Genomic DNA, 8,372 nt, shown 5'->3' on the forward strand with positions numbered 1-8,372 from the left:
GGAAGTAAATGATGTATGGAGTTTTTATTTGTCTGGTCTGTGTCTTCTCTCCAGCCACTGCCTATTCCAAATTGGAAATATGTCAGCTTTTCTACTTATAAGATACTACATACACAAACCCAAGGTTTATCAACACAGTTGTTTTAATAAGAGTTCTATCAGTTGTCCCTATATGGAAAAGCAATGATACTTTTGCTTAGAGAAACTCTGAGCCATGTTTTTGCTCCTTTCTGCAGTGGGTATTAATAGTTGTACAGCACGCAGAGAGCTCAGCTGAAGTATTAAAAAGAATGTCAGTTGCTACAAGTGGTAATGGGAAAAGAGTGAGTAAAATGACCCTCCACCAATACTCCTCACCATATCTAGTAATACTCAGATATTTTTGTGAAAACTATAACAGAATGAGTCTGAGTGTTAAATAAGCAGCAGTACATTTGATGTGAATAAAGGTTGTCTTTCATTTTCCATGGTTATAATCATAATCACCGCCCAAACTATGAATAAAAGGCAAACCTTTTTCATTAAGTTTAAAAATATGAATGCTTGCCTGGATTTATAGCATTAGTGGTTTTTTTTCCTTGCTGATTACCTGTAGGATGCCAGCCTGCTGTGCTGTGTATTATCAGTAAAAGCACTTCAGATGTTTTGAAATTCATTTTCTATATTAAATTAATTCAATCCTTGACATAAGCACTAAAACCACTGCAAATGTTTAAAATATTGGAAGGAGTATTAGCAAACATTTAGCAGTGGCATGTAAACACTAATAAAAATTTGCAAGTAAAGATCCAAAATACAAATGTCTTTTTACACATTTTACTCAAAAAAACTCCAAAGTGTGGAGGAAAAAAAAAAGTTAGATTTCAATACACTGACAAGCATCTTTCTTCATTAACCTTCCCACTGACCTCAGTGACAGAATGAAGAGCATCTTCGGAAAGCTAGATCCAAAAATGGCTATTTATCTGAGAAAGCTCGCGTTCCCTCCTACTGACATTAAATTGGAATATGGAAACCATTAAAAGTCATCAGTTAGTGAAGTGCCCAAAAATAGGGTACTTTAGCTGACTGACACCTCCTAGAGAGGCAAAGGGATGAAGGGATGCACAACTGAAGAGAAAGAGGAGAGCTTAATGGTATGCCCAGCCTCCATATTGAAACTTGTGAATACCCAAATCCTCGTGGATACTCTGTTTTTCTTCCTTCAGAGCAGATATACCAGCTATTGTAACCTGCAGAATGGATTACCCTCTAGCACTACACAGCAGCCAGTCCTGTTATTGCCCACCACTTCCAAAAAAAACACCAACCAAAACATAACAACAACAATAACAAATCTCAGCTAATTCATTACAGCACTTGAAAGATTATTAAGTTTTTAAAATAGTGATTAGTCAAATGGCTGGTGGAGGGTGTGCTGGTAGATTTGAAATGAGAATTATTGGATGACATTAGCATGACATTCTTGAAAATAAAGAGTAGATTAAACATCTGTGTCAGAGAAGCATTACAGACTAAATGGAACTAATGCCATGAAATACTGCTCATAAATATAAGTGCTGCTTTAGCTGTTACTCTTTTTTTTTTTTTTTCCCTCTTTTAGGGGTTTTGTAACACAATACATAACTTTACTCAGGATGGTAATTTGTGGCATGCTCATATATGACTTTGGCAGAGACACAGTCCCTTACAGGAAAACATTGCTGGCAACCAATAAAAATCCCTGCTCCAAAACACGTGAGATTGCATTGAAAAGAAAAACAGAAATCCAGCTCACACAAGGAATTTTCTGGTCTGATGCCTGCCCACACAGACATCAATGAGGGAGCAGGTTGCTGTGGAAATTGGCAAATCCTCACAACGACAGGCAGTCAGTGAAGCAGTCACTGGGACCCTGGCTGGGGAAGAAGCTGACAGCTGGTCGGCAGCACAGGCAAAAGCCTGGGCCTCAGTGGGAGGGAACACATGCCATCAGCTCTCCTGCCTCAAGGATATGGCACCCCTGAGGCCCTCAGACACCTCTGCTCTTATCGCAACAGAGACAGAAACCCAGAAGGCATAATATTGTCCTCCCACACGCCATCGTTTCTAGTGGTGGTGGTAGTGGTCTTACCAGTGGAAGTGAAGCACTCGACACTTCATTATTGGCTTCAAAAACCTAATGGTAAATGGCCATGCGACCTCCAGTTCCTCTTGCTGTTGGTATTGACCTTGGAAAGACTTGGATCCCTGAAGTGAGTTTCCAGCATCAACCTTATTGGCATAGCAGTGGAATAAGGGAACAATGGGAAGCAGAGCAACCATGCAGAAAGAAAACACAACACAACGTGGCGTTTCTGGTAGCAAGAGGTGGAGGTGAATTTCCTGCCTACAGTTTATTTTCTCTGACTTTTGTTTTAAGTGCTAACTGGCACAAAAATGTTCAATTTGATAAAAATTCCTGAAGTGAAAGTGCAACTACCCTTAGCCTTCCTAGGAAGGCTGAGTGAACAATCAACACAAGTGAAGCCAAAATTAGAAGTTGTTTCTGTACCTGAAGTACTTCAAAACCTCCAGAAAACATTTTAAAATGCACACATAGAAGAAACCACAGTCATTTACTTTAAAAATCCTTGTTCTTAAACACAAATTGTAATGGGGGTCCAGGAGAGGTCAGACTGTGTCATTATACAGATATTATGCAATGACCTCCTAAAGTCAAGCCAACACAGCCTCAGCCCAGTAATAGCACAGATACCCTTCATCATGTACCCAGCTGGCTCATGTCTGTCTGAACTGAAACATGGCCAAAGGAAGCTCCTGTCTGCTCACCTCTCACCACAGAACAGCTGTAACCAAGTTCATTGTATAATAGCTATGAGATTTCTACTGCAAAGCCTGAGCTTTCCAGTTCTCAAGTTCAACTTCTCACTTCCGCTTTTGTGAGGACAACACTACAAACTGCAAAGTACAATCTTATTTATGGAATGCTAGCAAGAGCTCCCAGGCTCTAGAAGTTTTATTTTCCTTGCAGGAGGTGAACAAGCCAAAGTGGAAGTATAAGCAGGTAAAAGCACACAAGACAAGTGTGAGTAGAAACACCAGGATAAAGCAGTGTCTGATTCAATATCAGACTCAAAACTCCAAGTGTAATTTGACCAGCGACAGCAAATCTGAGCATTCTCCATTTCCGTTCTTGCAGATATGCCAGGAAATAATGAGATCTCTGTACAGGACAACAATCCTGGGAGGAATCCTGAAGTACTGGCTGCAAACAGAGCCAGGCTTTCAAGACCCATTGGCAATGCATTTTATTGTTAATAACTCAAGCAACTCTGTTTCCAAACATTATAATCCAAGAGGTAATATTTTATTTCAATACAAACAAACAAACAAGCTAGTCTTTCCTGTGAGCTTTCCTGGTACTGAGCAGCAAAAGTCACTTTATTTCTTTTGCCCTCAAATGAAATTCAAAACTCAATGCTGCCAATTTAATTTTGTCCAAAATGCTAATTGGATCCGAGATAGGCTAGTTAATACTTCAATGGGGATCCATCTTGCAGCCCCGGGTATTGCAGAAGTTGTTTCCAAACAGTGGTCAATAATCGGACTACATAAACTAAATGGAGAGATTGGCTTATAATGCTCCAGGACTGCTTTACTGATAGCAAATGTGAATTTAAAAAAAAAGTAATCCCCTTTCTCATTTCAATGGAACTGGAAGCGAGATAAAGCATCAGACATATAGATTTATAAGAAACAGGACAAAGAAAATGCTGGGTTTATTTATGGACTTACAGATAGCTAAATACATTTCTAAATTAGATAGTTTACCATAAAATATAATCTTTCAATTTAGTTAAATGGAACACAAGAGAAGAAATTTATCTGGGAGGAATTCAATGTAAGGTCTTGATCTGTGTAAAAACTCCTGTAAGGAAAAAAAAAAAAAAAAAAGAAAAAAAAAGTTATATTTCAAATTAGTAGACCTCAAAGTTAATTTTATGTTCACATCCTTTCATCCTTTGAATAAGAGGCCAGCCACCATACCAGAACTCCTTTTTTCTATATATGTGAATGAAGCAGTGTTGCATTTATATTCTTCTGTCCATGTAACTTCTCACTTTTTTCCCTGTTTTACACCAAGGCTGCCAAAAGTGTGATGAATTAGTCTTTTTTTTTAAATGCTATGTTAGAAAAAATATGTGATACATAAAACTCCATTTCTTGGTTCTCAAACTAGTGCTGGTTACTTGTGAAAGTATGAAAATACCCTCTCATAAGTTTCTGTGGACTCCCAGCCTGCTATTATTTGGCTTTCTGATGGAGACCTTTGAGGTATATCTCAAACTATTTCCCCAAAAAAGTGCATCAGCCTACCAAACCAAATTCATATTCATAATAGGTTCACACCATGGATGAATATGACTATCAGTTATGCTGCCAACTTCAAATGAGATGTGGTGATCCACAGAGTTGGGGCTCTGGACCAGTAACTTGAAAAGAAAAAAAATCAATAAAATTACATTTAGAAAATATCATTCTGAACTAGTGTAGAGTCATAACATAAAGTGTCTGGTAAAAGTGTCATTGTGAGTATCCAAATCTTTTGTCCCTGGTAATTTCAAACGTAATTATTTTGTTTTATTGGATATAAACCTAGTTGTATCTTTGACTAAGTATTAGTCTGGGAAAATCATTGCTGCGTCCTGAAGGTTGATAGGACTGTTTTCTTCCCTATACATCAGCTCCACTAATACAGGTCGCATAAGGCTAAACACTGACATCAGATGTCTAGGCAGGTGGCTTGTTTTCCTCTTCTGCCTTGAGTGATACTTGTGAGTTTTGATTGTCCTCTGTGAATTTGCTGACATCTAACACTCATCCAGGAACTGGACTGCAGGAAGCAATGTGCTGGTGAGATGTGAGCAGAGGCACAATCCAGCTCGCTCACTTTTTCTGCCTTGGCAAATTGTGCTGCCTGGAGCAAATGGATTATTACAAACCCATCTTCCTTCACCATGTGTATTAATACACAGATTAGCTAAACAGGGAACCAAATTTGTTGAATAAGAAGACCTTATCGTGATCCAACCTTATGTAAAACAATAAAAGTGACAGGAAAAGCATTATACACTGTTAATAAGGTTTTCAGACAAGCAGAAATAACTGGAATGTCATGATTATCTGATTCAGAAAATTCACCATTTGCATCTATAAAGTCTAATAAATGTGTGGAACTATAACTTCTCATTTCTTATCTATTCACTTTTATTATAAGTAGACTTTTCCGGCTGAGCGTTTAATTATGATTATATATTGCAAGTCTCAGGTAGATAAAGTCATGGGGCTTTTAGTGTCATGTCTTTTACAACTGCCAGGTTGGCTATAACTAACCTATAATAAAAGGCCTGTTACTTAGATGAACAATATAGGCCCAGAAGATATAATGATTTGAATACCCCAGATTCCCACACATACTGCCCAATAGGTGCTATGCCATTTGCAGTGTTTGGTTCATTGGTAAGTAACAAATAAAATACATGTGTATCAATGTTGAATTTGGTCTTGGTATAAAACAAAAGTCATCATCTGTTCTTTTTTGATACAAAAGAGCATGAGACAGACACAGATGAAATGTGCGTGTACTGCATGATATCTACCCCCATGCACACCTTTCAGCTTTACTGCAATGCATTTTTCTAGCCACAGTCATTAGTGGACACAAACACTCTCAGTCCTTCTTGCTATTACCATTAGCTGTGATTAAGCTCATGGTGTAGAAGACCTTTTTGTGATTGCTATAGTTCGTTCATCTCAGGAAACTTGCCTTTTTTCTCAAAGTTATTTCATTGTTACTGTGATAGAGCTATTGCAGAAATGTTAATTTTTAGTTATTCTTTCTACCATAGACCTTCAGTCATTGCAGCTGCTTCCAAGCAAAATCAAAACATCAGCTTGTCCAGAAAAGATAAAATTTGTCATTGCTATGATAGAAATATCCCTCACTCTTCTTATTTTCTGGAATAATTTTCAAAAGCTCTTGCTAAATCTTGAGAGTGGAGGAAAAAAAAAAAAAGTCTCAGAGCTTTCAATTTCAACTCAAGTTCACGCCAAATGAAACCAAAGAATTAGTGACCTGTGTCATTGATTTATGCTAACTTTGCTTGTTCTTACCACCTCATCAAGTCCAAAACTACAAAGGACCAAAGCACCAAAGCTAGCTGGTGTGCCTCCTACATATTTGTGGCCAATGTATAAGCAAGCCTTTACCCCTCATATTATGCTGCACAAAATCCATAATGGTTACCAATAAACTATATTTTTCTCTTAGGTATCCCATTTTAACATGAAATCTTTTTGATAATTGAAGGTTACAGCTCACTTTGAATGCATTTCACACTTCTGGCATATGGTGATAGACACCATCAATACAAATCTTTATAAACTGGTATGTCAATCATGTGGAAAAACATCATGAAGAGGAACTCCACTCCCAATGCCATACAGCTCTCTCAGATCCTGTTGCTGGTGAGAAGGCTTCCCCACATCTGAGCAATTGTGCTCCTGCAACCCCATGCACTGTCCCAAACATCACCATAGATGCACAGGTTTCTAAGTGCAGTTACAAAGCAGAGCTCTCATATAAGGAACTCCGGGCAATACTATAATCTCTACCGTATGTTAGAGGGTATGCCGTAGCATGCATACTGACATTATATTCAGACCTGAGGACAGACCAAACTCAGGGCAGAAGCCAAACTACCACAGCATTTTTCACCCCAGGCAAGTGCAAGTTCTCTGCTTCATGTGCAAAAAGCCCAGCACTGAAGGTATTGCTCAGGGAAGTGTCTTTTTGCTTTTGTACAATGGAACAACATTATTTCAGACAAAAAGTTCCATACAAATGCTATGTCAAAGTTACTACTTTGTTAATTCTCCTCTTTCACCTGCTACATACTCTAAGAAACTAAATTGGCATAAAAATTCCATGTCAGATGCAAGACAGATCTTGCGATCTTCTGACTGCTAGTTGGTGGCATACCTCAGCAAGCAAAAAGGAGTTTTACAGTAACCTTCATCAACAGCATATCTTAACTGTGCAAGTGAAATTCATTACAACTTACAGAAGAAGTCTTGCCCCTTAAATTTGATTTTTAAGCATTTTTATTTTTTGTCTGAGTCTCATCTGTCTTTTCTAATTTTAGGATCAAGACCATGAATAACACTGGATATGATATAGGGAAGTAGTGGAAAGTGGGATGGAAAAAGTTTATTGATTTACTAATGACACATAATTACCAAGCAAATGTGTAGTTATCCTGAACAGCAACACCAGACATGATTAAAATGTTAATGAACACCAAGCTTCTAACAGTCTTTTATAGTTAATCCCCAAGGTGTGAGTCCTTCCCTTTTGCACCCACTGCTCTCTGTGCTTCTTTTCAAGATGACACCTTTTTTTAATAGACAATCTCTTCATAATGCCCAAGTCACAAGTGACATCAAGAGTCAGTGATAAAATGAGAAACTGAACTGTACTCCCTAAATCCCATTCACAGAGGCCAGCAATGCAATAATCCTTTCTCCCTTCACTCTCCTGTGCTATGACTGTAATGATTTTATCTTTCATAAATCTATTAAACTTTTTTTTTTTTCCCCAGCAAAATAGGGTGGTGCAAATAACTTTTTATTTGGTTAGGAAAATATGGAAAGTCACTTTCAAAATCAGGCCTATAATGCACATTACTTACCTCATACACTGCCTGTAAGTATTATTATTTACAGTAGGATCAACCTTCATTATTTTGTGAAGAGCCAGTTACCAACCTCATCAGATTATTAATAATTGCAGTATGTACGACTATTGACTTAGCACAGGAAAAACAGACGTCAACTGGCATGTGAAATCTCCTGTTGCAAGAAAGTTAACACTGTTGCTACATGACAATTTACAAATCCAGCCAGAAGTTAAAGCTTACAGAGCCATAAGATTTCTTTATGTTTTGGTGGGGTGCTGTTTCTTGGGTTTGGTTTGGTTTGGTTTGGTTTTTGAATACTGCTCCCTAGAACTGTCTTTAAAGTCTTGGTGCCATATTTTGAACCAAGAAATTGCAGGATGAAATCAAAGCTTGAGCTAGTCACCTAAAAAATGAAATCGAAATTTATTCTATATCTAAAAACATTGGACATATATATTTTAGGTATGCTTCATATAAAGCTACAGGTGCCAAAGCAAAGCAGTCTTGATTGTTACACTAATGGAATGGACAGTACTAATTTGAGGTGTTTTGTTTGTTTGTTTGTTTTTTTCCAGTTAACTATGTATGTACAACAGAACAATGGTTGCCCTGTTGTCTTACATAGTTATTAGTATGTCTCCTTTATTTTCT

This window comes from Streptopelia decaocto, assembly GCF_964273445.1.
Source record: "Streptopelia decaocto genome assembly, chromosome: 2".
NCBI classification, from domain to species: Eukaryota; Metazoa; Chordata; class Aves; order Columbiformes; family Columbidae; genus Streptopelia; species Streptopelia decaocto.